Raw genomic sequence first — 27,293 nt, 5'->3', positions numbered from 1 at the left:
TTAAAGGGTTGTCATCAGGTACAATGAGACAGTGTATTTAAAACACCAGTGTCAGGTGCATAGTAAGTACTTGATAAATGGTACCATAATTATTGTTCAGAGTAACTGCACTAACATAAAATACATGTGTTTTATCTTTTTGGAGAACAGGGGTCTCTCTTTGACAATCTAAGTGATAAATGATATTTATATAAATGTGGAATAGAATTTCTGAATTAATGCATCTCTGCTCTCAGGAAATTGATTCTCTAAAGTTGGTGGCTATGATAGAAAATAGAATAAAGAGATGGTCAGTTGCCACATCAGCAAGCTTGAGATTGCTGGAAGGCTCTTTGGTGTTCCTTAACTTTTCTTTTTTACTTTGGCTATTTTTAGAAATTTTCCCCCTCAGTTATGTATAAATATGAGGTCTGTCCAGAAAAAGTCCAGCCATTGTTTATATAAGGAGAATGATTTGTGCGACATCACTGTAACCTGGCTGCCAAGGAGAGTGGACTAGAATGCATATGTGTGAACAATGACAACTTCACTGTACTAATCGGTGGGAGGGTAGATGCCATTGAGTGAGCATGTGTACTGTGTGGCCGTCGCATTCAAAATGACTGAATGATAGAGCAATGAATCTGCATCAAATTTTGCTCTAAGCTTAAACATTGCTCTGTGGAAATTATTTCAATTCAGAACACTGCAGCTATGGGCAACTGGTGACTGGCAGCTCCATCACAACAATGTGTCCACTCATGCATCACATCTCATGAAGATTTTTTGGTGAAACATCAAATCAGTCAGGTGACTCAGCACTCCCTGCAGCCCTGATTTGGTGCCCTGTGACTTCTGGCTTTTCCCAAAACTAAAATCAACTTCAAAAGGGAAGAGATTTCAGGCTCTTGATGAAATTCAGGAAAATACAACAATATGACGGGGCAGCTGATGGTGATTGGGAGAATGTGTGAGGTCCCAAGGTGCCTACTTTGAAGGGGACTGAGGTGTCATTGTCCTATGTACAATGTTTCTTGTATCTTATATTTTCTTCAATAAATGTCTCTATTTTTCATATTACATAGCTAGATAACTTCTGGACAGACCTCATATATTTTATCTAATTTTATAAGAAGGGAGAAAATTTGTATTTTTTGTATTGTTTAGAAATGCATTTGATAGCAAGTAATAGAAAATCTTTCTACAGCAGCTTAAACAAATAGAGGTTTATGTTGCTCATTTAACAAATAGTCCAGAGGTGTGTGGTTACTAACTTTGGTTTAGGGCCTCAGTTACATTAGGGCCAATGTTTCCGTGTCTCTCATAGATTCCTCTCATTTTTTTCCCATGTGTTTGCATATTGACTACTGAATTCTGGACATCACATCTCCATTCAAGCAGGAAGAAGGAAAGAAGGAAAGACCACACTGTCTGTCACCTGTTATTTGTTATTTATGCTAGTGTCATTGGTCTAAACTGAATCACATCTTAGCTACAAAGGAGGTCAACTATGATGATCACCTGGAGTTGTTCATGTTTGCTCTATAATTAAATATAATGCTATTTAAGCAAGAGCAGGATGATGAATACTGGGTAGACAATAATAGTGTCCCACAATATTATAGACCTCAGCTTACTTTTTGTGCAGCCTGACTTCTAAATTAAAGAAATTAAATTACAGAGGGAAACAGGTGATTTTAAGGACTTCTAATCCCTCTCCATATGAGTCGAACAAGCTTAATGTGGTATTATTTATTAGGTGTAGAGGACAAGAAGAGAAGCATTTGAGCCAGCCAGTTGCCTGCCTCAATCTCCATTCTTTACTTCATTACATCCATCAGGATGGTTGTAATTTATGGTGCACATAATGGGTATGATATTAGACCATGTTTGACAATGGACCAGGCACAGCCAGGTGGTGTGTTCTCTTTACACATCTACACTCATCAAGGCAGGACCCCATTCATCCCACCCACACCCCTATTATTTCCTACCTGCTTATTACTCCCAAGACTCACTTATGAATCGGGACCTATATTGACTCCATTATTATCTAGTTTAGTGTACCACCATCGAATAACTCTGCAATAATTTTAGGGACTAAATCTTTCCTAGAATCAGCATTCACTGGGCCCAGTACAAAGTAGCTGCTTCCTTATCCTACTATTGCATTTGAAAAGCAAACTTGGAAGTTTCCCTTCCTCTACTCAGGCATTTTTCAATGGGAAATAGGCATAACTAGAACTTGAAGATATATCTTATGCAGTGTAGATAGTTTTTCACTGATATTTATAAAAAGATAAGAAATTGCTTTTGCATGTCATGCAACTTGTTACTGACCTTTTCTGAATAAAAGTAAAAATATATATCTGTACGCTTCCTATTAAAAGACATCTAGGCAGAGTGGTAGGTTTCCTTTTATTAATATTTTTTCTACTTGTGAAGCCAGGAGTCAGAACCATGGAATCAGATAATTCGGATTTCTTTATAGTTCAAGCAGAGTAAAGCAGGGAATGGACAGAAATAGGTTACATTGTGTTTGAAAGACCAGGACAATGAGGAATTTCTTGGCGTGTTCCAATTCTGAGATGTTCTTATATTGGGGCAGAGTGTTTCAGAAAAGTCAGAAGCCAAGATTTACAGTGGATGGCAGCCTGTAAAACATTTACAAAACACTTACTAGTCTGCATGTTTGTTTGTTTTTTCTAGTTAAAGGAAATTATTTGTCAATTTCCTTTAATCATTTATCAATAAGAGACATATGGCTTTTCCCGAGATTCTTATAAAGTGGGTTAGAAGTGTCTCTCCAGTTGCATGTCGCCCTTGAATGATTTCAGACATCATCAGCTCCCCATGTGTCTAGGTGATGGAGATAGCAGCAGCCCTGAGCTGAGCGCTGTGGGTCCTAGCATGGTTTAGCCAGTAACTAGCCATTTAGCAGTGAATGGCTAAACCATGAAGAAGTCACTTGAGCTGAGAGAGTTCTCATTAATAAAACAATGGGGCTAGTGGGCTACTTCAGCTTAAAATCAGGGTGCTCTTCTCACTTTGAACTGTAAAATTTTAAGGTAATCTGGGAATTCTTGGATATCTCCCTGAGCCTCAACAGATATTAACAATGGTATTAGAAGTGGTCAAACTTCCATGAGTCCCACCGCCTTTCTTCTTTCCCACAAGAGAACTGGGCAGTATCTGGGAAGAGCATGACTTTCAGTGTACAGACCAGTTCTGTGTTGGCTGAGCTCTAGTTCTCTTATTCTTGTTACCCCTCCATCTGGGATTTGGGGACATTGTCGCACTCCCTTTCTTTGTAGTTCTGCCCAGAAATTAAGTGCTTTGGGCTCTCATACCCCACCCAGACTGGCTCTCCTGCTTTAAATGCCAGTCTCCACTCCCGTCAACTTCTCCACAATCTGAGCACTAAACCAGACTCAGCTAGTTGCCAGATTATTTTATTAAATTGATAGACATTAGGTTGTCACATGATGCTGAACTTCAGTGGGAGTCGTCGTCGGCAGCCGTCCGTCTCGAGAGACGATGGTGTAGCTTCTTAAGAGTCTATCTGCACCGCCGAGAATGGCTGTGCAGTCCGACTCGGGAGTGACACGGTATCTGTCTCCTCCCGTGTTGAATCGACATCTTGCGATGACGCTGGAGTGTCCTCTCCAGTGAAGCTGAAGCTACAGAGCCTGGGCAGGGTGATATGGAGGGTCTGCTGTTGCCCATGCAGCAGACCCCCCCTCTCTTCGCAGCTGAAGGGTCCAAGGGAAAGACGGAGTCAATACAGCTTGGCTTCAGGTGCGCCGCAGGAGTTGCCGGTGTTGACTACAACGTCAAACCGCCTTAGGGACTCCGGCTCCGGATTTTCTGTCGGGGTTTACTCCCTTAGCCTTTCCCCTGAAGAGGTATGCCGCAAGGCAGCGGAGGTTTTTTGGAGTCAGAGTTTTCCTTCTCTGATGTACCCTGACTGGAAGATCTTCCAGTGGGAGTATTTGCATTTTAAAGAGCATCATGTCCCCCTGAAAAGGATCTCCATTTGGTCAGCTAAGTGAAGGAGATAAGAATAACACCCCATGTAATGTTTTATCCCCTGCAAAAGGCTTTCACATTAACCATTACATTTACGATAATCCTCATACCAGACACATGAACTAAATAGCGATGTTTCTCTGGGATTTTATACATTTTGTTGTGACAGCTGAGACTCAGAGAGGTTGAGCATATATTGCTCAAGGTCATCTGGCTAAAAGTGCAAGACCAAGAACTTGCACCCAAGCCTTCCCATCCAGTGCTCCGGCTTCTGTAAGAGCCAGCTCTTCACAAGTTCCACTTCCTAGTCCTCATCTTCTTTCTCCCTGTTGAATCAAGTACACTGGCCATAGGATCACCACTTATTTAAGGGTCATGCTGACTTAGAAGATGAGTACTAAATGAGATGGAACTCAGCTCATTTCTTTTTTTTTCTTTTTTGCAGCTGTAAAACATTTACTACCAGCTGCTTTTCGGCCTTTCCCATCTTTTAAAAGTGGACTCTGTGGAGACAGGTGCTGGATCGTGTGGCAAAGAGAAGTAGGGATATTTTATACCATGACTTGTCACATTAAGTACGGCCCACCTGGTGATAGTACTTAAGGTGACATAGTCAGGGTAGTTCAGTGGGAATGGTACAGGGCCACCATCTGCTTTGATACTGTAGAAGATTGTGCTTAAATCACCAAGTAATTAATAACAATTCTTCATTCTTTAAATAATATTGCTCCACCAATTCTTCATTCTTCAAACAATAAAGGGGGATATAAAATAAAATGTAAAATCTTCTCTTACTCCCTTCTAATACCTCTTTTAGGTTACTTCTAGGTGTGCAATCTTCTAGACCTTTTTTATGCCATAAAAACATATAATATTATATATATATATATATATATATATATATACACACACACACACACACACACATACATACACACACACACACACACACACACACAGCCTTCCAGGCCTTTTTACACCATACAAATGTAATGTATGTATGTATATATTATATACACACACTCATAAATACTTGATTTTTAAGAAGTATTTTCCTGTTAATAAAAAGAGACTTACTTGATTCTTTTTAATGAGTTCCTGATATTCTATTGAATGGACTCACCAGAGGTATTCACCCTTTTCATTCTAAAGGGCACTTAGGCTATCTTCAGTTCATCATTATTTTAAACAACTTTGTAAAAATTATTATGACAGTATTTTCGTAGATAGATTCAAAGTAATGAAATTTCAGAGTCAAAGAACATGTGCCATTAGGTTTTTAATAAGGGCTTCCTGTTGTCCTCCCAAACGGCCATCCCAAATTACTCTTATACTAGCAACATTGGTGTGTGCCCAATTCCCCTCACTCACTAATGTTGGAGAATGTAAGTCTGTTTGATTTTGCTAGTTTGAAACAAAAATGGACTCTCATTTGGGCTTATATTTCCCTGGTCGTGTGAAGGCGTACATCTTTTTTGTAGTGTTTTTTCTCCCCCCACCTATTTGTATGTTCTCTTATATGAAGGGCTAGTTCATATCCTTGTTCCAAATTTATTTTGAAGTATTTGTGTTCCTCTTATTGGTAAGTAAGGGCGTTTTCTGGTCTATTTTTATTTTTAATTTTCTTTATAGTGTTTTTTGTTTTGTTTTTATTTATTTGTGCTGCTCAGAGGTTTTTAATTTATACGTGGTCAAACCCATTAGCATTTTTGTTGTGGCTTACAAACATCATGTCATATTCAAGGAGGACGTCTCCCTGCCAAGATTTTAGAAATATAAACTTTTTGAGTGCTTTCAAAGGGTTTTTTTTTTTTTTTTTTTTTTTTTTTTTTGCTTTCATTTGATTGTTTTAGTGTAGGGATGCCTGATTCGTATATGATTTTACTATGAAGCCCTAGAAACAGACAATTATTTTAGGAAAGAAAATAAGATACAAAGTTACACCGGCAAACAAAGTGAACTTCTGGTGGGGGCCAGGATCTGGAGCAGCATTCAGGATCGAGTTGCTGATGAGTAACACCCACGAGGTGGTGGGGTCTCTTAAAGCAATTTCCCCACCAACATCTTAGAGGCTATAAACGATCACATGCTCCTATTTTAAATCCTTCAAGGTGTTTTTCAGGGCCAGTCCACCAGGGCTTAATGACTAATGACAGGAAATGAGTCAGTCACTTGATTCGGTTCCTTAGTGGATAGTGCAAAAGAACAAGCTTGGTGACCAAGTAGGTGTTTGGTAGAGAAAGCATCTTTAGATGACGGTAAGAGTTTAGTGAATGGAGTAAGGCAAAGATGCACATTTATGTGGTTGCGGAATGTATATTTCATTTCCTCGGGAAGAGACTCCTATCAATAAACAGATGTATTGTGGGTAATACAGACAGGAAAACCAGCAGCATTCATGGAAAGTGTGTTTAAATAATACAGAGTATCTGAATGGCTTGGGGACCATACATAGATTATTGACTTAGAGGATTGCTTGTAGAGGTCATGAAGTTGGGGGGTTGGGGGGGGGGAAGAATGCATGCAGAAGGAACTTATTCTCAGTATTTCTTGGAAAAATAGAAACCAGATCTTAGGATCATTGAGACCACTGTGAACCAAGACCCTGGGATGTTAGTCCACGCTCTGGGTTCTATTGGCTCATTTTTTCCACCCAGTTAACCTCTCTGAGCCTTAGCTTCTCCACTTGTAAAATTAGAGATGATGACTGCTTCCAAGGGTTGCTGTGAAGAAAAAGCTAGTACACATAAAAATTGCCTGAATAATTTGGAAAACCCTGGGGAGAGGGAAAGAGTGAAAATGTACTAGTGCTATAATGATTGTGAACATTTCTTGGATTTCTTTCTCATATGTCAAGTTTCTTTTGATGTCAGTAAAATTTTTATCTTGATGTATTGTGTTCTGAAGCATTTGGCAATATAAATACATTTTTAAGAAATATGACATTAGAAGGGAAATTTGAATTGTACTTTTGGGTGTGGGTGTGTTGAGTTTGGCTTTCTAGAGCAAATATCACATTGTCTACTTTTGCTTTTCTTCCAGTGTCCAGCTCTGAAAGTGCTGTGCACATAGAAGACACTAAATAGAGGTCTGATGATGATCACAGATTGTCTCTGAACTATGCTCCAAATTTACCTGCGACGTGGAGAGTTGAAATATCACTGCCCCTGTTAGAATCTTTTAATGCATCTGCATTACTTCTGTACCAGTTCAAAGTAAAATGCTATAATTCCAGGTGAATTGTCAAAAAGTCCTCCCACCTCTCGTTTTGGGGAGATGAAGAGCTGTTCAGAGACAGGCAGGAGAGCACCCATCAGCCCTGGCTGCATTCTCACCTACCTGCCACAGAGACCTGTGACTAGTTATGTGCTCTAGCACTAACATTTCCAAAACCTAGACCTTGCAGAACTCTATGGGAAATGGACCTCGGCAGGCAATATCTGAATAGGCCCTTGTCTTTCTGCTTTTATACATCCATAGGAGTTGTTTGCATCTAACACAATCTTGGGGTTAAAATCTCCAGCCAGCTGAGCTCTGAGAATTCAAGGAATTGCTTGGGGGAGACTGCCTGTTTGTTAACTTGTTTTAACTTCAGCTTCTGAAAGTTGGGGGCCAACTTAAATTCTTCCTGCAGAGCTTTCGTTGCTGGGCACCTGTCTTTCTTTGTTTCTTGTCTCAGACAGTAAACAGAGGGTAATGGTTACACAAGCATCTAGTTCTTTTGTAATAGCCTGGCAGCTTCATGCAAGGAGTTCTGAACAGGTTGCAAAAAGGACTGCTGAATGAAAAACAGAACAAACAAAAAAGTCTTCTTCAGTTCTAGTTTGTTAGCTTTTTTGCAAGTGTTTGTGAGCCTTACCTATCAGTGAGTCAGAATCTTGACAGTTTCTTCAGTAATAAACTATTGGGGAGGTTTGAAACTGGCACACTTGGTGATAACCAGGGAAGTTCTTACCTGTGCTTGATAAACTTCAGCCTCATTTGAACAATTTTTTTCACAGTTGCTAGAAATTGGTCATGTTCTAAAAGTCAGACATTAAAATGGCTTTGTCCTTTTAATGTTTTCAAGTGAAGGTTGAAAATCCATAGCATGAGAAGAACACTAAGAGACAAACAAACCTGATAGCAGTTGTAGTGAGTGGGAAGAGAACTGAAGGAGAAACTAGAAGACCTGAGTTATTTTCCCAGAAACCAAACAAGGAAAGATTGTGATGTATTCCCATATGTAAATCAAAATAAATGCTATTTTTTGAAATGTCATAAGACTCTGTGTATACTGAAATTAAAGTGTATTTCTGTTCACAAAATAGCACCAGAACATTACCAGTGATTGGACCTTGGTACTTGAGTTCTGGCTAAGAAAGAATTCAGGGTCAAGTCTCAAATATAAGGAAAAGTTTACTTAAAAAGTCACAGAGGTGGAAGAAGTGATCCATGGAGGAAGTGAGCCAGCTGGGCTGCATGGGCTCTGGAAACAAGTTACAGAGGCAAAAGAAGGGCCATTTGAGTTTAGGAGAAAGAAAAAAAAAGAAGGTATGGTGGGAGAGAGGAAGAGAGAGAGAGAAAGAGACTGCATTAGGTTCTCTGTCCTGAAGGTTTTTAATGGTGGGGATTTTAGCAGAGGTCTCGGGGGAGAATCTTAATAGAATGTTCATCATTTCTCCAGGTGTGTCCTTTCCGGGTTGTGGTCTTCACTGATTGGTCAGCGCTAGGCTAGCAGATTATTAATCGTGGAAGCTGGTCCTGATGTAAGTCATGGTGTCACCCCAACTGGCCTTGCTGCTGTTCTGAACCTGGAGCTGAAACACAACTGAGGCTTAGATGTTATCTCTCATTTGACCAAAACTCTTTCTCTGTGGTCAACAGACCCGAGGCTTTGTCCCTAAGATTATTTGATGCTAGTCAGAAACTCGTTTTCTTGAGGGTTTAATGCTTAAGGGAGTGGTCTTGCAAGGGCTTGTATGGAATGCCTGTAAGTCTATTCCCCAGCCCTCTTGTTCCTCCTCTAAAGGGTCTACCATGTGGCTAGTGACATTTCAGGGGAGGAAAGTTCAGGGGAGTGTCCAAGCCACATGACCAGCAATATGAAAGGTCAGAGGTCTAAACTACATGACCAGCGATCCAGGGAGGTCCTTGTTTTTCCAGTTTTTCCAGTTGCTAGGCCCCCAGGGCTTGTTGCCCTAGTGACCTCTTGTATCTGGTCTAGCATCTGCTCATGCCTTTCTAACTACCTATTAAGAGTCTAGATTGTATGATTGCAGAATTTGGCATGAGGTCATGGAATCTGTCCTCTTCCCCATCCTGCTTTGCTGAAGTCCTAATAATTATTAGTCTACCTATTGGTGAACCTAGCATAGCTACCTTAGCTGTCCTGCCCTCTGGCTGTGACTCTGGCTTCCTCCTCAGTACAGTGAGATACAGTGTTCGAGTTAAAAGTTCAAGGTGCTTTTAAATCCATGATTTCCCAATAGCTCCGTGAGATAAGTGAGAAAGAAGGAGGGCAGAGAGTTGAAATATTTTGTTGAGGGTTGCAAGGCAAGCAGGAGTACAACTCAGGTGTCTATTTTCTGAATAAAGTTTCTTGAGCTCCACTGCTTATCTGGAGTCAACTATAAAGCGATTTTCAACCCATGTGCTGCAAGAATTTTTAGAATATGCAATACCTGACTATTCAGTCAGGGACACTGACCTTTTTTTCCTTGGACTGTCAAAATAAAAAATGATAACAGCCAACACAACAATAGCCATCCAGCATGAATGAAGCAAAATTATACCTATTTTTCATATAGATCAGCAAAAAATGCAATAGAATTTTAGTAATTTAGTTAATGTGTATCATGAGATTTAGAAAGTTGAAAATCACTGGTATAATCTGTGAAGATATGACATTGGGTAATGGACAAAAATATGCAATTAAATGGAATACTTTATTTTTCATTGTTGTTTATTTGAGTAAATATTCATTTGAATGTTGCTATTGCGGCTCCAAAATGTGCAATTGTTTTATTATTGAAATATTAGCACTTTGGAAGGAAAAGCTTTAAATATCAGATAAACATAGCAAACATTGAATAATGTGAAGTATTTTAATGAGTTTCCACTGACTTTAGTTTGCAAATTATGGTAATGAAGTAAAGAAAGTGCTTTCTCGTGAAACTGACAGGAGTGTGTGCGTGTATAAATTATCTATAACTATACTTACAGCTTTTCAAATGTTGTTATTGAATGCTATATGTGGCTGTGTAAATACATGTTAAGAAAATAAAACCTGTACTAAAATATAGTGCTGTTTGAAATAAGTTTTCCCCTATCTCTAGATGTAGGAGAGCAAGAGTAATTAAAGATTATTTAGCACTACTATTGCACAGTTAAACATTATCTCTGGTTGAATGGATAATGAAATTCAGTGCACATAAGGTATATTCTCTTTTGTTTTATCTCTAAATGAGAGTTCCATCGATTTCTCTCTAAGATAGTGAAAGACCTTCTCTGATCTGAATAAATATTTTCTCTTCAGGCGGGTCATATATTATAGTTTGTTTAACAAAATAAAGGCTTGTTGCAAAGGCACTTGAAATGCACATACTGGTAAAATAGCACTGGACATAGCAGCCCAGGGCAGGCATGGAGTGTTATTTTAGCAGTAAAGCCCTTCTTATTAAAGTTGCTGTCACAGGGCTCCAGAAGCAGCTGATGTTCTTTTGAACCAAAGTGGCTGTAAAACCACATTCTCACCTCTTTGCCTTGATTGTGGACTGAGATACTCTAGGAGGAGATACTAACTCTCCTGTCTTTGTGAAATTCATAATACAGTGAAACCTAACGTGAATGAAAACTGAATTTGACTTTGTTTTAAAAATACTGAGTTTTTTAAATGCTATGTTCTTGCGACTCATTCTTTTTTATATGTTGAATAAAGATAATATTGACAAGTAATAAAATAATACATTAAACAATATTGCATATACACAAAATACTAAAGCTGAGATGAATTAACTTGACTAGGGGTCATTATGTATTCTTAAGATAGCCTTTTCCTAGCTTAGTGTTCCTTATCAGACCTCCCTGCCTCTTCTCTGTCTGTTCCCTCAATTATATCCCACACACGTTAGGTAAAGAGCTATAATTTCCCCTTAAGGTGGGGAAGGGGTTCCAGAATGTCCTCTAAGTTAGTTTATGGTGTTCATTTTGATATTTAAGGCTTGGAGGCCCACCTCTTGAACCTTATTTATCTGTTTCCCCATCTTGTCCTCTTGCTTTCCCCAGGTTAGCTAATCTGAGTCACTGATTCCTTCAGTGGTCTTGCACGTTTTACTTCCTTTGCTTCCCAAATTTCACTCAGTGAAATTTGGAGCAGCAAGTCCTGGAATTTAATCAGAATTCTCCAGATTATCATCTTGAAGCGACAAAGACCTTTAACAGTGTTCAAACCTCTCTATACCTAACTCAAAAATATCTCTCAATTTAAAATTATTTTAACCCAAGTTAGGGCACATAGCAAGAATCAACCAATGAATGCGTGAGTAAGTGAAATAATAAATGGATGTTTCTCTCTCTTTCGGCCTCTGTGAACCACCTCAGAAAAGAGTATAATGCTGTGGTGGGTGAGAGCCTGGGCAGCCAAGTCGGAAATGTAGCCCTGTCACATATGAACGAGAACCCAGGCAAGAACCTTACATTCCCCAAACACCGGTTTCATCATCTATAAAATGGACATAATAGGACCTCCTAAGTTTATTGTGAGAGTTAAATATGTGAGGCATATATGATCAAAGTGCCTGGTGTTTGTTTAGTAGGCACTTGATAAAATATTCTCCTTCTCCTTCGTGGCCTTTCTGTTTTCCTGCCCACACAGCAGTTGGCCTCCCGTCTCCTAACCCTTTGGACCCTTACCGTATGGCAGTGCTGTGCTCTGTCAGCATTTCTGTTGCCTTAAGCTCCTTGAAGTTCATCTCTGCTAGATATTTCACAAATGCTTGTTGAATTGAGTTGCTGAACTTCCATACTCAGTAACAGTAGAGTTTAAATGATTTCACCATAAAATAAATGGGAATTCTAGATAATGAATTGTTCCCAGGTCATGCCTAAAGCCCAAGCACCAGATTTTTATAGTGTAATAACTGAAATCGAGCTGAAAATGAGCCGAGTTGAAGTCCAGATACTTTAATTATAAATAGCTGGGGAGTACAGAAGAGGTCAAATAGCTGATCGAAGTTCATTCAACATGGAAACACGTCCAGGGTATTTGGACTTTGGCACCACTGGTTTCATCTGCACCCATGGTAAAGTTATGTGTATTTATTGTAATAGTGATTTCTCTGTGGTTTAGATTCTCTTTAAATTATATTAGCAAAGCTAACTTTCTATTAATCATAGCAACTGACTTACTCGTATCACTGAAATTGTAGGATAATAGAGCCAAGCTGTCGAGCAAAGCAGCTGCTGGCAGCGGCGGCCTGAGACCAGGAGGGAGGTGGGGTGACGCTGAGTGTTTGGCTGTCACTCTGCGCCTCTCCTCCTTTTCTGCTCTATGTACGGGTGGGGCAAAGTAGGTTTACAGTTGTGCGCATGCAAAACAGATTTTATTCTTATATTTTTATTAATTATGGTATTATTTTCCATGTGAATAACTGTAAACCTACTTTTGCCCCACCCTGTATATGTTTTTTCTCTCCATATCCTCTGATCTGGTGGGGAGTGTGGAGCAGTAAGTCCTGGAATTTAATCAGAATTCTCCAGATTATCATCATGAAGCGACAAAGACCTTTAACAGTGTTCAAACCTCTCTATACCTATCTCAAAAATATCTCTTAATTTAAAATTATTTTAACCCAAGTTAGGGCACATAGCAAGAAACAACCAATGAATGCGTAAGTAAAATAATAAATGGGTGTTTCTCTCTCTTTCTCCCTCCTTTCCCCCTGCCTCTCTCTCCCCATCTCCCCACCTTCCTCTCTCCTTAAAAAAAATCAATAAACAATTTTTTGAACGTTAAAAAATACATAAATACATAAATAAATAAATAAAATTATTTTATTTCTCTATTAAGACAGCAACAAGACCTATGTGAAGAAAGTGGTAGGGACTCTCCCAGTTTTATCCTACACATTCAAATACAGAGCCTTAATACTCTGCCTAAAGCATCTCTTTAAACAAGACCCTTCCCTCATTCCCCTACTTGTCCCCCAAAAATGGATAAAAGAAAGAAAACTTTTTTTTTTTTCATTTTGCTCCAAGTTAAATAGATTACAATTGGGAAGGGACTGAGAGTGAATATTGAATTATGAAGCGAAGTCGTAGTCGGCAGCCGTCCGTCTCGAGAGACGATGGTGTAGCTTCTTAAGTGTCTATCTGCACCGCCGAGAATGGCTGTGCAGTCCGACTCGGGAGTGACACGGCATCTGTCTCCTCCCGTGTTGAATCGACATCTTGCGATGACGCTGGAGTGTCCTCTCCAGTGGAGCTGAAGCTATAGAGCCTGGGCAGGGTGATATGGAGGGTCTGCTGTTGCCCATGCAGCAGACCCCCCCCCCTCTTCGCAGCTGAAGGGTCCAAGGGAAAGACGGAGTCAATACAGCTTGGCTTCAGGTGCGCCGCAGGAGTTGCCGGTGTTGACTACAACGTCAAACCGCCTTAGGGACTCCGGCTCCGGATTTTCTGTCGGGGTTTACTCCCTTAGCCTTTCCCCTGAAGAGGTATGCCGCAAGGCAGCGGAGGTTTTTTGGAGTCAGAGTTTTCCTTCTCTGATGTGCCCTGACTGGAAGATCGAACCAGCGACACTTAGCTCGCAGGCCGACGCTCAATCCACTGAGCTAAACCAGCCAGGGTTAAAAATATAGATTGGTTGCATCTTGCAAGCCCTGAACTGGGGACCTGGCTCGCAACCCAGGCATGTGGCCTGACTGGGAATCAAACTGGTGGCATTTTGGTTCATAAGCCAGCGCTCAATCCACTGAGCCACACCAGCCAGGGCCATGAAGCGAAGTAATTGACCAGTATTCCCATATTTACATACAAGAAAGGAGTGTAATAACTTAAAAGTGAGTAACACCATTATATTTGGTAGACTTTGAAAAATATCTTACTAATAATGCATTATTGAAACAAAACCCACGGTCTGTTCAGTTATGAGGGGCTCGATTGGCCGTTACTGAAAAGCATAACTCCCAATACCAAAGTTCGATGAAAAAGAAAGGAATTGTTTATTTAAAGGTTATATAGATTTATATTAATGGCAGATTTCTGCCATTAAGTCTCACTTCCTTTAAAACACTCAAAACACATAGTTCTGCCTCCTCTGCCAAACCAGGCTAGTTTTAGAACAGAAAAGTCAGAAGTAGAGTTTCCCTCTAGGACAATAGAAGTTCATGGTTTTATATTTCCCAGATGCAGTTCAGCTTTACCAGCAGCTCCCAATCATCCATGCCTGACTGGGGAGGTTTTGCCTGTGTTGCGGTGCTTTTCAGCTTTCAATCTAGAACCTAGTGGCACCTTTTTACCCACCTGACCTTATGGCCGGCTGATGAGGTGCTTCTGCTCTCTTTCAACCCGCATGGCTCTCTCCTTCTTAATGGCTGTGGCCTTATTTTTAAATCCCTGACTGCAGACTGTGACGTAGTGGGTATGGTGACCAATTGTGGCCACTTGTAGAATTTTACACAGGCCCCGTAAGCTTTTTGTCACCATTCTATGTTCAAAGCCCCTCCTATCTCCTTGCCACGTGGAATGACCGTAGCTATTTACATGTTAAGAAACTAGGTATCTCTCAGGAAAATGGCTGTGCTCCCCTGAGTCCCATCCCCCCAATTTTGGGGCTTCTGCCACTCTGTTACATTATGACTTTTGTTAGAATCCACTTTCACCAGGATTTATTTTATACCCCCACATACTAGGCTACTGTATGGCCTATGCTTTTCTTTCTGTCTTTATTTTTTGATTTCCATCATTTGTGGAGTGATTCCAAACAGTGCATTGATAAAAGAGTGATTCTTTCTATGAGGACAGTGATTTTCAATCGTGTGCTGCAAGAATTTTTAAAACATGCAATACCTGACTATTTAAGTCAGGATCACTGACATCTTTTCCCTTAGATTGTCCATAGCTGTCTGGTGTGAATGAATCAAAAGTATACCTATATTTTTTGCCAGGTCAGCAAAAAATATATTTTTGGCATGCCTCAGAATATTAGTAATTACTTTTTGTGTGCTCTGAGATTAAAAAGGTTGAAAATTGCTGAGTTAGAAGGGTGAATCTTATGTGCCAATAATGCCATTCATATCTAGCTTATAATATTCTTCCCCTGGTAGCATATGAAAACATCTTGAACAGAAAAGATAGCTGCTTCAATTATGGGAAGACTTTGAAACAGCCTCAGGCCAGCATTTGTGAAACCTGGTCAGAGCTCCTCTCTTCTGTATGAAGAGCTGACTCAGATAAGAATCGGTCACAATTAAATTAGGCTTATGTGAGGGAATGTCAAGCTGGAGGGACTGCTCTGTGTATTCACCATTGATTAGACCTGTGGAAATTCTTATTCTGAAAGGACTGCGTGCCAGGATCATGATGAACTCTGCATATATTAGAAAGGAGAAGGGCTCCCCCTTTTAAATGATTATGCCATAGTGAGCACATTAGGCACAAAGCCGTCTCTGTCATCTGACTACTTTGAATATCCCCAGGAGTTACCTTTTGCCCATTTCCTTCCATCCTCCATGTTGGATCCCTCTTCTGTTAATCTACTTGGGAAACCTACATCCTTGTTTTTGTTAAAAAGGGAAACATTCCCCAAATGTCTACCTTACCCCCACCCCTACTCAGATAGGAATGTATGGGGATATATGCAAAATTCCTAATGAATTGAAATGGAAGGTTTTACTCCTTTGATTTTTAAATTTAGATTAAATGGTTGATAAGGGCTTCCTTGGCAGGCAGTGGAGTTTTGCCAGGGGATGATGGACAGAAGCTGATGCATTAGTTATTGTGTACTCCCTTGGGTTGGAGTGAGGTGATTGTTTGCAATTATATAGTCTACAATAACAATTCACTCCCACCCACACTTCCAAAAAATTTTTGACTGCTCAAAATCTCAGATGTTCTACTTTGTATGTCAGCATATAAATCTGATGTAAAAACCCTAAGAGCACTGTCCTTGAAGAACAATTTTTAAAATGTTTTAAATTGTGATTAAAAACATGTAACAAAATTCATCTTTTTATCTATATTTAAATGTACAGATTAGTAGTATTAAGTATATTTGCATTGTTTTCCAACTGTAGGATAAATGATTTTGGAGTGGTCTTAGTGGAGAATCAAGTGGACACAATGTGTCGCGTAAATTATGAACATGTAAAAAAAAATAGAAACTGATATTAAAGTTGAATCAGTGGAAAAAGAGAAGAATCTACGGCGTAAACATCATTTCAAAATCACCCCCCCAATCTCATAGACACGATAAAGCCCTAAATTTCAAAAGTAGATTGGTAAATGTTGAATAATCTGGGTACATACTCTATGCAATCTGTATATGAATTGTGAGGGGGCAGAATTATACAAATAACTTATTCATCTGTTTCACTTATACTTAATGGAAAGATCAACATTATGATGCTCTGGAACAGAACTGCTTTTCCATTAATTATTTGGTTGTAAAGCCAAATAATCTTAAACTACCAAATAATGTTTTTTGACTGTTTCTTATGACCTATTAAATTCAAGTATGGGAGAGGTAGAGTCATAAAGTCTATGGCCTTCATCTGAGATTCCATGAGCATATGGTAAATAAGCATTCCCTTTATACTTCTAGAATATTATTTCAAAATCTAATGGTAGTATAACTGTTTATTTTTTGGTCTGTGGCTTTGGTTTTCATCTGGCCCTGCCGTCAGCGAGTCTGTGTGATGAGTCCTGAATTTCTAACACCATCATTTCACCTCCAGGACAAAGATGCTGAACTAACCTACCTCTGAAATTTCTTCCTCTTAACCTCCCTAACTCTGGAAACTCCAGCCTTCAAGTTATCTTAGATATCACAGCAATGCACAAGGTCTGGCAGTGTGGTCAGCTCTCCTTCTGCATTAGCTATTATTAATATTCCCTAGTTCAACTAATGTTTATTGAATCACTGGTATCTGACTTTGAAGAATTATATGTGAGGGAAAGGGTAGCTGCTGCCAAAATTCTGGTTCAGGATGTTTAATCTAAGTAAATTTTCACTAAGCATAGCACTTTTCCTTTCTCCTAAGAACACATAAGTAATGGAAGGATGGTATTTGTTACCCACGTGAGACTGAGCACTGACATTTTTTTTTTGATGTAGAAGATAAAAGTTCTTGAAAACAATAGTGTAACCTAGTGGATTCTTGAAGCTCAGAACATGAGTTGCTTGGTATGCATACTTTGCTCTTGCTAAATTCTTTATTGATAATATTTACTCTTGTCTGTTAGCATTTACTGATAAGACATGGGCATGGAAAAGCAAGCTTCTGGGCTTACATTTGTAATGGTTTAATGACATTTGCTCATAATGGTCAAATCACCAGGACTTCTTTCTTTAGTTATTAAAAAAGAGAAAGAGAGAGAGAGTGGGAGAGTTGTGTTAAACACAACAATAGAAATCTGTTCTAAAGGGACTTTCAGATCTGAACCAACTATGTGGAATGATTTGGTAAAGGTTAAACAAACCTTCTTTCACTCCCATCGGACTTTAAAATAAATTTCATCTAAATTCTTGCCAGCTTCCTTGTACAGCTGTCCCTAAACATCTGCTGCGGGTGCTCAGAATCACTGCTCTCCCCCTTCACAGTTTACATATGCTTGTGTAAACTATTTATTTGTAGTACATAATTAGTGGCAAAGTGTACAGCATTTGGTTTTTAACTACATGTACTCAGGGGTGGACTAGATGGAAACTCAGTTTAACTACATGGAATGAGTGTTCTTGGATTAAGACTTGTCATAGTCACAACCCATTTACTTTCCAGCAGCTGTTGCTATTAAAGAGTGCTTAACAACCTGTTTAGGTTCTTATAGCTTGAGGTAGAATGGGGGGAGTTGCACTTGGTCTCTCAAGCCAGGGCAGGGTTTGGGATTCCTATTTTGTATACCATGCTGCAGAGTAAAGATTGTCCCAAATCATGGAACAGTGAGGCCACTCAAATGCTTGGGAGGCTGTGGTCTTAGTTGTCATGCAGAGAAAATTAGGTAAACTTCCAGAGAGGTGGCCCTCTGTTGACTTAGAAAGATCAGTCTTTCAGGGCCTTGATTTTCTTGGCAGAATAATGCTTCCATAAAGAGTGAGATCCAAGTCAGGTTGGTGGAAAACTGCAGCTCATTGGTCTTTGGGAGCAAAGGGGGATTCTAGCTGTCAGGATAACGGATGGCTTTGTAATACACAAATACTTCCTGGAAAAGCCAAGCCAAATGGTTCAACCACAGAGAGTTGACAGACCTTCATTCTCTATTGGGGCAGGGAGCTCAGAATCCAGCCAGGTTTATACTTGGAGGGCAGAAGTCATCTCAGCCCCAGGAGAGGGGAATCAATTTCTTAGTACTGGATACGCAGAGTTGATCTCCCTGGGGCGTGACCCTGGGAACATCTCAACGGCACCAGAAGATTCCACATGGTGTCTCCAGTGCCCATTTTTGGGGGGAATTGTTTGGCTCTCCCCTCCTCGATGCATTTGCCATAGTTCCTCTTATCCAGTTGTGATCTCGACATTATTGACATTTTAGACTCGATAATGTTTGTTTAGGAGGCTGTCCTGTGCCTTGGAGGACACTTAGCAGAATCCCTGGCCTCTATCCACTAGATGCTAGTAGCTCTCCTCTCCTCATTGTGACAATGAACAATGTAGACATTACCAAATGTCCCCTGGGGACAAAAGAGTCCCTACTTGAGGACCACTGCTCTAATCCTATGTTTTCTTGGGATTTTATAAGCATTTATATTTTACCTGACAGCAGCTGTTTGAGTACTTATTTTGTGCCAAGCAGTACATTTTATATGAAGCAACAGTGATGACTGTAAGAGACAGTACCTTCATATAATTTACAGTGAAGTTAGGATAAATACACTAATCAAAGAGTCTTATCAAAATACAATTAAGACAGTAATAAATGTTATGAAGGATATGTTCTGGGTGCTCCGAGAACACATAACAAGAGGTCACAGATAGTCTTAGGGGTCAGAGAAATGTGCCCTGAGGAATATATCAGCTGAGGTGGCTGTGTTTCTGTGATGCACAATCAGGAATGAGAACAGAGTTGAACTCAGGAGCAGCAGTGTGTTCAAAGCACCTGAGGCAGGAGGTGATCTGCCAAGAACCACAAAAAACAAACAAACAAACAAACTCCTCACAACCATTGTGGCTGGAACTCACAGTGGTTGGCAGTGAGTCCAGAAAAGAAGTCAGGGCCAAATTTGGCAGAAGCATCTCAGCCATGTTGACAATTTGAGCCTTTATTGTCCTGAAAGCATAGGAAAGGTATTTAAGTGTTTCAGCAGGGGTAGGATTTGCTCAGGTTTTAAGCGACTGGCTGGTTGTAGTATGAATACTGTGGAAGGGACAAGAATGATGTGTCATGCTTAACAGGGGTTTGAGGCTGTAGGGTACTGTCCTCTCTTACGTAGAGGGCCAGCACTTGGCCCTCAGTGGTACCCTCGTTCTTTCTCATCAGCCTTGTGTGAATTGGATCTATTCTGTCTCTAAAGACAAGAGAGAATGGGTTTATGCTCATTGAGTTCTTACAAATTCATTTTCTTTTGAGCCTACTACATTTGACTGATTTTTCACTTGTGGCTTTCAGTTTCAAAAATAATGCCAGCCAGGGTCCCAGGAGAGAGGTGAGAGAGCGTCTCAGGAAGCCACTTTATTCACCCTGAGTCCTAAATCTCCCAAAATTGCAGTGTAGGATTCTCATAGGTGCAGACAGTAGTTCATCTCCTAGAGTGAGCGGAATTGACCAGCCTTATCCAGGTGTGCTTAATAGTTATTTTCCAAAGAGAGGATATGCCCTTGGCCTTTCGCCTCCACATTGTGGCAGCACCTCTTGGGGTCCCAGTTCTTGCCAGGTCATCTCTGAGGCTCTGAGTGTTCTCACTCCTAGTCCATGTCTGGTTGCTTTCAGATAGTAATCCTGTCCTGCACCTAGTATGTTAGGCTAAGGTTGTTGATGATGAAAATTGTTAATATGTGCATGGCAGGTTCTTTGACAATTCCTTCAACTTACATCTACAGAAATGTTTAGAGATGTCTTGCTACTCTAAGAAAATATGTTGTCTTAAGTGAACATAAGGACCTCCTACTGGGGCATGATGTTTGAGCCTTGAGCTTTTTAGTTGAGATGGAGGGTAGCTGATGTACTCCTTGACCTGTTTAGGAAGACTGTGTGGGAATTGAACCTATAACTTGGTCTCATTAGTACTGAGCACCAATCCAGGTGAAACTGGCATAAACCTATCTGTTAACAATAAATAACCATAGTGGGGAATATGGGACAGCTGAAGGAACCAAATTTGCATTTTTGCCTTGTTTGCTAAGACACAGTTGTCAGTGATGACAGTGAGAGGAGACATGGCTGACAAGTTTTCTGGACAGTCAGCAAACTTCTAGACTGCATTTCTTGACCCATGGACAAACTGTTTTAAATCTTGACAAACTTTATCATTGCCTAGTCCCAAATAATCTTTGTTTCCTCCTATAGCATAATTTTAACTTCTCTCTGTGGTGTGTTTATTTCCCATGTGTTAAGCTGTTTTGTCATCTCTTGTTCTTTTTTTAAAGCCTCACTGATTTCCTGATATATCATTTCTTTATTTCATGCACAAGTGTTCTTTTTCCCTATCCTCATTTCCCTGTTCCCTAGCCTTCATGAGGTGAATGGGTAACATTATCTCCTTTCTCGTTATTTTATATAGCAATTCTAGATTGTGCACCTGGCATGTGCGGACTCAGTGTTGCTGTCTCACATTGTGGGTTAACATTTAGTCAGACAGGCAATTCCAGAACTGCGCTCTGGAACCTGTGCTCTGCTTTATCCAGAGTCAGACCTTGTCCCACGAGTAACCTTAGACAAATTTGGAATTGAATTCTCTCCTCCTGGAAGTCCTCTACAATCTTTAGGATGTTTTATCATTTATCACATTTTTTCTTTGGTGGTTCAGCTTTTTTGGAAAAGGGAAACCTGATGTGCTCTTTATCTCATTTAGTTCCTCGAGCTCTGTGTACCCCTGAGCCCTCCTGTGGATGCCCCCACTTTCTCTTGCCCCTAACAGAGCCACTGCTGATTATAGCAGAAAAGGGTGTACTGAGGGAAGCCCCTTATTCTGCTTTCCTGATTCCCGATTTCACTATGTAGAACACTTTTTCTTGAAGGAGGCTCCTTAAAAAGGAGAAAGACAATTGGAGTAGCAAAAAGGATGTTAATTTTTTAAAACAGGGCAGAGCGGGGATCTTGATACGGCAATAAATATGGATTGTGTCAAAACTCAGCAAGCAGAGAGCTGAGATCACTTCCCCCCTCAACTGTATTTTGCCCCTTAACTATTGGAATGAATTATATTAAAGACATTTGCTCTATTTGAAACTATTTGGGTTCTTTTATTTTTTTAATCACTTTCAGGAAGTTATGTCACAGAAATGCTGTTACTTGGAAAGGTTTTTATTGTATTGTTTTCTTTTTAAATCTTGAGCATAAGTGAATGCTAATGTGTGTATCCTTTGGTTTCTGTTAGTGAGGCCACCAGAGAAAAATTGAAATCTTGCATTTCTTTGGAATGTTTCCTCAGACAGCCAAGCAAAAGAGCAAATCATATTCTCTCCATACATTTTTTTTTATCCCATGATGAATTTCTTTCTTCAGAGGGAGAAGAGATTTTTAAAAAGCTTGAACAACATGCTAATCTTTCCTTCTGATAGCCCCTGGTTGAATTACCCCTGAATTTGAAGCATTTACTGATGAAATGATACTTGACATTAACCAGTGTTGTATGGAAATATTTCTAGCACCTGGGGAGAAAATAAAGGAGGGTATTCATAACACTGCCACTGTGTGGCTGAGCCTCCCATTTTTTTCAGAACCAACTTGAATTATACTTGCTTCATGCTGACTGACTTTTCTCCTGGGAGACCACTTTTAAACAACAGAAAGATTTGCATCACTGGAAAAAAGTTAGAATTTACAGTATTATTACCATGAAAAAGATTACGTTTGGGCAGTGGTCTGCTTGACTGGTTGGCAGAACCAATTGGTTTGAGATTTTTTTCCTTGTTCAGAATGACATAAGGTAATATCATATCCTTGTAAGTGCAATACTCTTCTTGCTTATAAAGTCCTGCTTAGACTTGGGGCTCAAGCAGATAAGCTGACTTTTCCAGAGAAGAGTGAAATATTAATTTGGCTGTAGGTTTTGCATCTCGGAGTATTGTTAATTTGGCCATCTGATGTTGACCATTGACTAGGATAAATAAAAAACTATGATAATATATGGGTGATTATTCAACATTAATGTGATTCTGCCTCTCTTGACAGTCTTTGTAGCTCATAGAACCATGAAAACTCTTTGCTTGCTTTTTCTTAAGAAGTAAATTTTTAATTATATGTTTTTATTTTTTAAAAGATTTAATTTTTTAATTTTTTTATTTTTTATATGCTTTATTGATTATGCTGTTATAGTTGTCCCAATTTCTTTTCCCTTTGTGCCCCTCCCTCCAGTTGTCCCCCCCATAGTCCATGCCCATTGGTTGTGCATATAGTTCTTCTCAACATTTTCCTGTCTACTCTACTCCCTCCTACTATGCTTCTTAATTCCTGTACCACCTCCCTCCCTTTCCCCCCTTCCCCCTTCCCACTGACCTCCCCCCAAAATGTTCCTCCTACCTATAATTCTTTTCCCACTCTCGTTGCCTACTTAGTTTGCCTTTGTTTTGGTTCCCCAGCTTCTGTTGTTGGTTGTTGTGATACAGCTTTCAATTTAATATTCATAGTTTTGATCCTCTTTCTCCTCAACAAACTCCTTTAACATTTCATATAACAGTGGTTTGGATCTGATGAACTCCTTCAGTCTTACTTTGTCCTGGAAGCACTTTCTCTGCCCTTCTCTTCTGAATGACAGCTTCGCTGGATAGAGTAATCATGGTTGTAGGTTTTTGCTTTTCATTCCTTTGAATATTTCTTGCCAGTCCCTTCTTGCCTGCAGAGTTTCTTTTGAGAAATCAGCTGAGAGTCTTATTGGGACCCCTTTGTATGTAATTCTCTTCTCTCTTGCTGCTTTTAAGGTTCTCTCTTTATCCTTAATTTTTTACATTTTGATTATAATGTGTCTTGGTGTGGTTCTCCCTGGGTCCAGTTGTTTTGGAACTTTCTGTTCTTCCTGGACCTGTAAGTCTATTTCCTTCCCCAAGTTAGGGAAGTTCTGCTTCATTATTTTTTCACATAATTTTTCCATTTCTAGTTCTTCTTCTTCACCTTCTGGCAACCCTATGATTTGGATGTTGGCCAGCTTATAGCTGTCCCATAGGTTTCTGAGCCTCTCCTCATTTTCCTCACTGTTCGTTTCCTCTTTCTGCACTGGTTGACTGTTTGTTCCTTCCCTATGTTATTATTTGTTGATTTGATTCCTGATTTGCTTTCCCTCACCACTAGTTTTGTATGTGTTTTCATTCATTTCAGCCTTCATTCCTTCCCCATCTTGTTTAAGATCTGCTGTTAGGTCTGTAAGCATTCTTATAACCAAAACTCTGAACTGTGCCTCAGAAAGATTTTCTATCTGCTGTTTCGTTAGATTAGATATTTGCTGTCTGGTCAGCTGTGTCACTGGGATCTCTATCATGATCCCTGTCATCCTGACAGTTTTGTGTTTACCTTTGCTTCCTGAGCAGGACTATCACACCTCCTATGCTATAGGGGGTGGAGTCCCATGCACTCGTCACTACTGGGCGACACTTCTCACCACACTGTGGTGTTTTCTGTGGGGGTGGAGGTCCAAGATGGATTCCTGCCATTTACTCTTTGCTGAGAGACCGGGAGTCTCCTCCTCCGTCCTCACCCCATCTGGACCTCACAGTCCAAGGCAATGGAGGTCTGCTTTCCCCAGCATTGGAATCGCAAGCTGATGGGTCTGGTCTGCAGCCAGGGGTGCTCCCCAGGTGCTTCTTGCCTCCCCTTAAATATGGGTGTCTCTGCTTACCGCTATCCCACTGCCATTACTGCTGCTGCCACCACCAGCACAGCTTGATCTCTCTGCCCTGGTTTCACCCCTCCTACCTGTCTGGAGGAGCACCACTTCTTTATAACTTCATACGTTGGACTTCCATTTATTTTCTGGGACTTCTGGTTATTTCTGGTTTTGCAGTAGTTGTAGTCCTTAGTTGTGGAGGGAGACTGAGTGTGTCAGTCTAGGCCTCCATCTTGGCCAGAAGGCTCCTATGTGTGTTTTATTTATTTATTTTTAGAGAGGGGAAGGGAGGGAGAAAGAGAAGAAGAGAAACATCAATGTGTGGTTGCCTCTTGAGCAGCCCCAGTGGGGGACCTGGCCCACAACCCCTGACTGGGAATCAAACCAGCAAACCTTTGGTTCGTAGGCTGGTGCTCAATTCACTGAACCACACCAGCCAGGGCTGCTTTTTGTTTGTTTAGTTTTTTTTTTTTTTTTTTTTTTTTTAGAGAGAGAGGGGAAAGGAGAAAGAGAGGGAGAGAAAGATCACTATGCGGTTGCCTCTCACTCACGTCCTTCACGTCCTTAACTGGGGACCTGACATGCAACCTAGTCATGTGCCCTGACTAGGAATTGCACCAACGACACTTGGCTCACAGACTGATGCTCAATCCACTGAGCCACAGCAGCCAGGGCTTTTTTTTTTTTTTTTTTTTTTTTTTTAATGAGGGAAGAAAATAGCACAGCAAACTATGGACCAGTTGTCTCATTCTTCAGTTGGAGCATGGAGATGTGTTTATATGACAAGTATTGAAACAGTTTCTTCAGGAATAACTCTCAGCTTAGTTGAAGTGAGAACTTATACCCTGTGATATGGTGTAGGAGGAAGAATAATGAACTAGTGTCAAGAATCCTTGGATTACACCCAACATCCAAAGCTTTCCAGGCAACTGTTTGAACTGTCTGAGGCAGAGCATCTAGCTTGGACTTGGTCAGTCTTTCCCCAACTGTATTTCACAAAATGCGCTTTCTTCTCCTGCAAGTGGCTATACAGTAGTCCCTCTCTTTATTGCAGTTTACTTATCACGGCCTCACTGTATCGCAGGATTTTTAAAAAATATTATATTTAATTATTTATCGCGGCTTTTTTGCTATATCATGGGTTTTTGCGGTACTGTATACTTATGTTGTTAAATTTACGCAGGTTTAAGAATGTAGAAAATGTTTAAGAACATAAGTAGTGTTTGTAAAAGTGTGGAAAAGGTTAATAAGGGCATGGGAAAGGTTAATAAGGGACTGAGAATGGTTTATAAATGTGTGGGAAGGGTTCATAAAGCCTTAAAATATATATAAATACTAAAATAAATGTAAGGTTCCTACTTCGTGGATTTTCACCTATTGTGGGGGATCTAGAACATAATACCCATGATAAATGAGGGAATACTCTATATGCTGGGGGAGTAGCGAGGGGCAGAGAAACTCATAATCAAATAGATTTTAGAAACTATGCATATTATATCCCTTGAAATCACAATTTACTTAGTATGTTTGTACAAGAAGCAAGTGTTTATTGAGTCTTACTATGTACCACAAAACTTTATTGCTACTAGTGGAAATAGACAATAAATATAGACTGTGTTTTCATAAGCAGATAACAAAGTAGGGTTAATTATTAGAGATGACTAAAGATGGGAAATGGGAGAGTTTATTTTGAAACATACTAAAGGCTCTGAGAAGTTCTAAATTATGTAATTTGTTCACCTGTGTTTAACCAGTGTTTCTGAAAATGTTATTTTTTAATTGTATACCCATTCATATGTCATAAAATCATGTGCTATAAAAAATGCTGGACTATATGTTTCCTCAGGGTCTCTTGAGTTTTATGAGTATAATTCTTGATTTGTCTGTTGCTCATTTTCATCTTCTCCCTAGTGTATGTTATAGGAGGTGAATGTTGATTATAGACAAGTTTCGCTCAATAAATATTGGTTGAGTTTGGGCCTTTCAAGGATCTTGTTAGAAGAAGAACTAAAGGCGCTTACCACCCAATATGTAATTTAAAACCACACATAATTAACTTCAGTACAAGGAAGAAAGTGCTACCAGAGGGGTACATATAAAAGAACAAATAAAGTTGCCCTGGCTGGTGTGGTTCCACTGAGTGAGCGCCAGCCTGCCAACCAAAAGGTCGCCGGTTCCATTCCAAGTCAGGGCACATGTCCGTGTTGTGGGCCCACAAGGGGCAACCACACAATGATGTTTCTCTCCCTCTCTTTCTCCCTCCCTTCCCCTCTCTCTAACAATAAATAAATAAAACCTTTAAAACTAAATAAGTAAATAAATAAATTAGAAAGTGTAGAGCAATGATTTTCAGAGAGTGTGGCCATTGCAGGACTGGCATCAACTGGGAACTTGTTGGAATGGTAAATTCTTGGCCCCATCCCTGACCATCAGATCCAGAAACTGTGGGGTGCTGCCCAGTGATGAGAGCTTTGACAAGCCCTCCATGACTCTGATTCTCCCTAAAGTCTGAGATTCTCAGCTATAGAAATAAAGCTGAAACGTGGATGGGAAATAGGTGGCATTTTAAATCTTAGAAGAAGAATAAAACCTGTAGACACGAACAATAGACCTATATTCTGAAAGCAGGCAATAGCAATGAGTCAAAATCACAGTAGAGATCTGAGGGCCAATTTTAGGGTTCTTTTTGTTTTTTGTTTTTTTTATCAGTGAGTTATGTGACCTTGTCCAAATCACTTAACCTCTCTCAATGTGTTCCCTCAACTTTAAAACTAGAGTGTTGGATGAGACAATTTTATGATCCTTTTGACTATAAAACTCAATTAGTTTATGTGGTTCTGGTACAGTATATCATGACATAAGCTGAGTAATGGCATGACATGAATTATTTGTGACCCCGATGCCTAGTATATTATCCTGTATACGCTCTAGCTACAATGGTTTATATTAAGAAAAACGACATAGTAAACATTTTTTCCTCTTTTCAGGCAGCCATTGGCATCAGCCAGAGAGTAAAACTTTATTCCCTAGTGTGTCATACAGGTAATGTATAACTGATTTTGGGAGCAAGGACTCAGAACATAAAGTAGTGTCATGAGAATGGTAATTTGAG

This window comes from Furipterus horrens, unplaced genomic scaffold (assembly GCF_987537825.1).
Source record: "Furipterus horrens unplaced genomic scaffold, mFurHor1.1.pri manual_scaffold_2, whole genome shotgun sequence".
Classification (NCBI taxonomy): domain Eukaryota; kingdom Metazoa; phylum Chordata; class Mammalia; order Chiroptera; family Furipteridae; genus Furipterus; species Furipterus horrens.
This window is presented reverse-complemented; position numbering follows the sequence as displayed.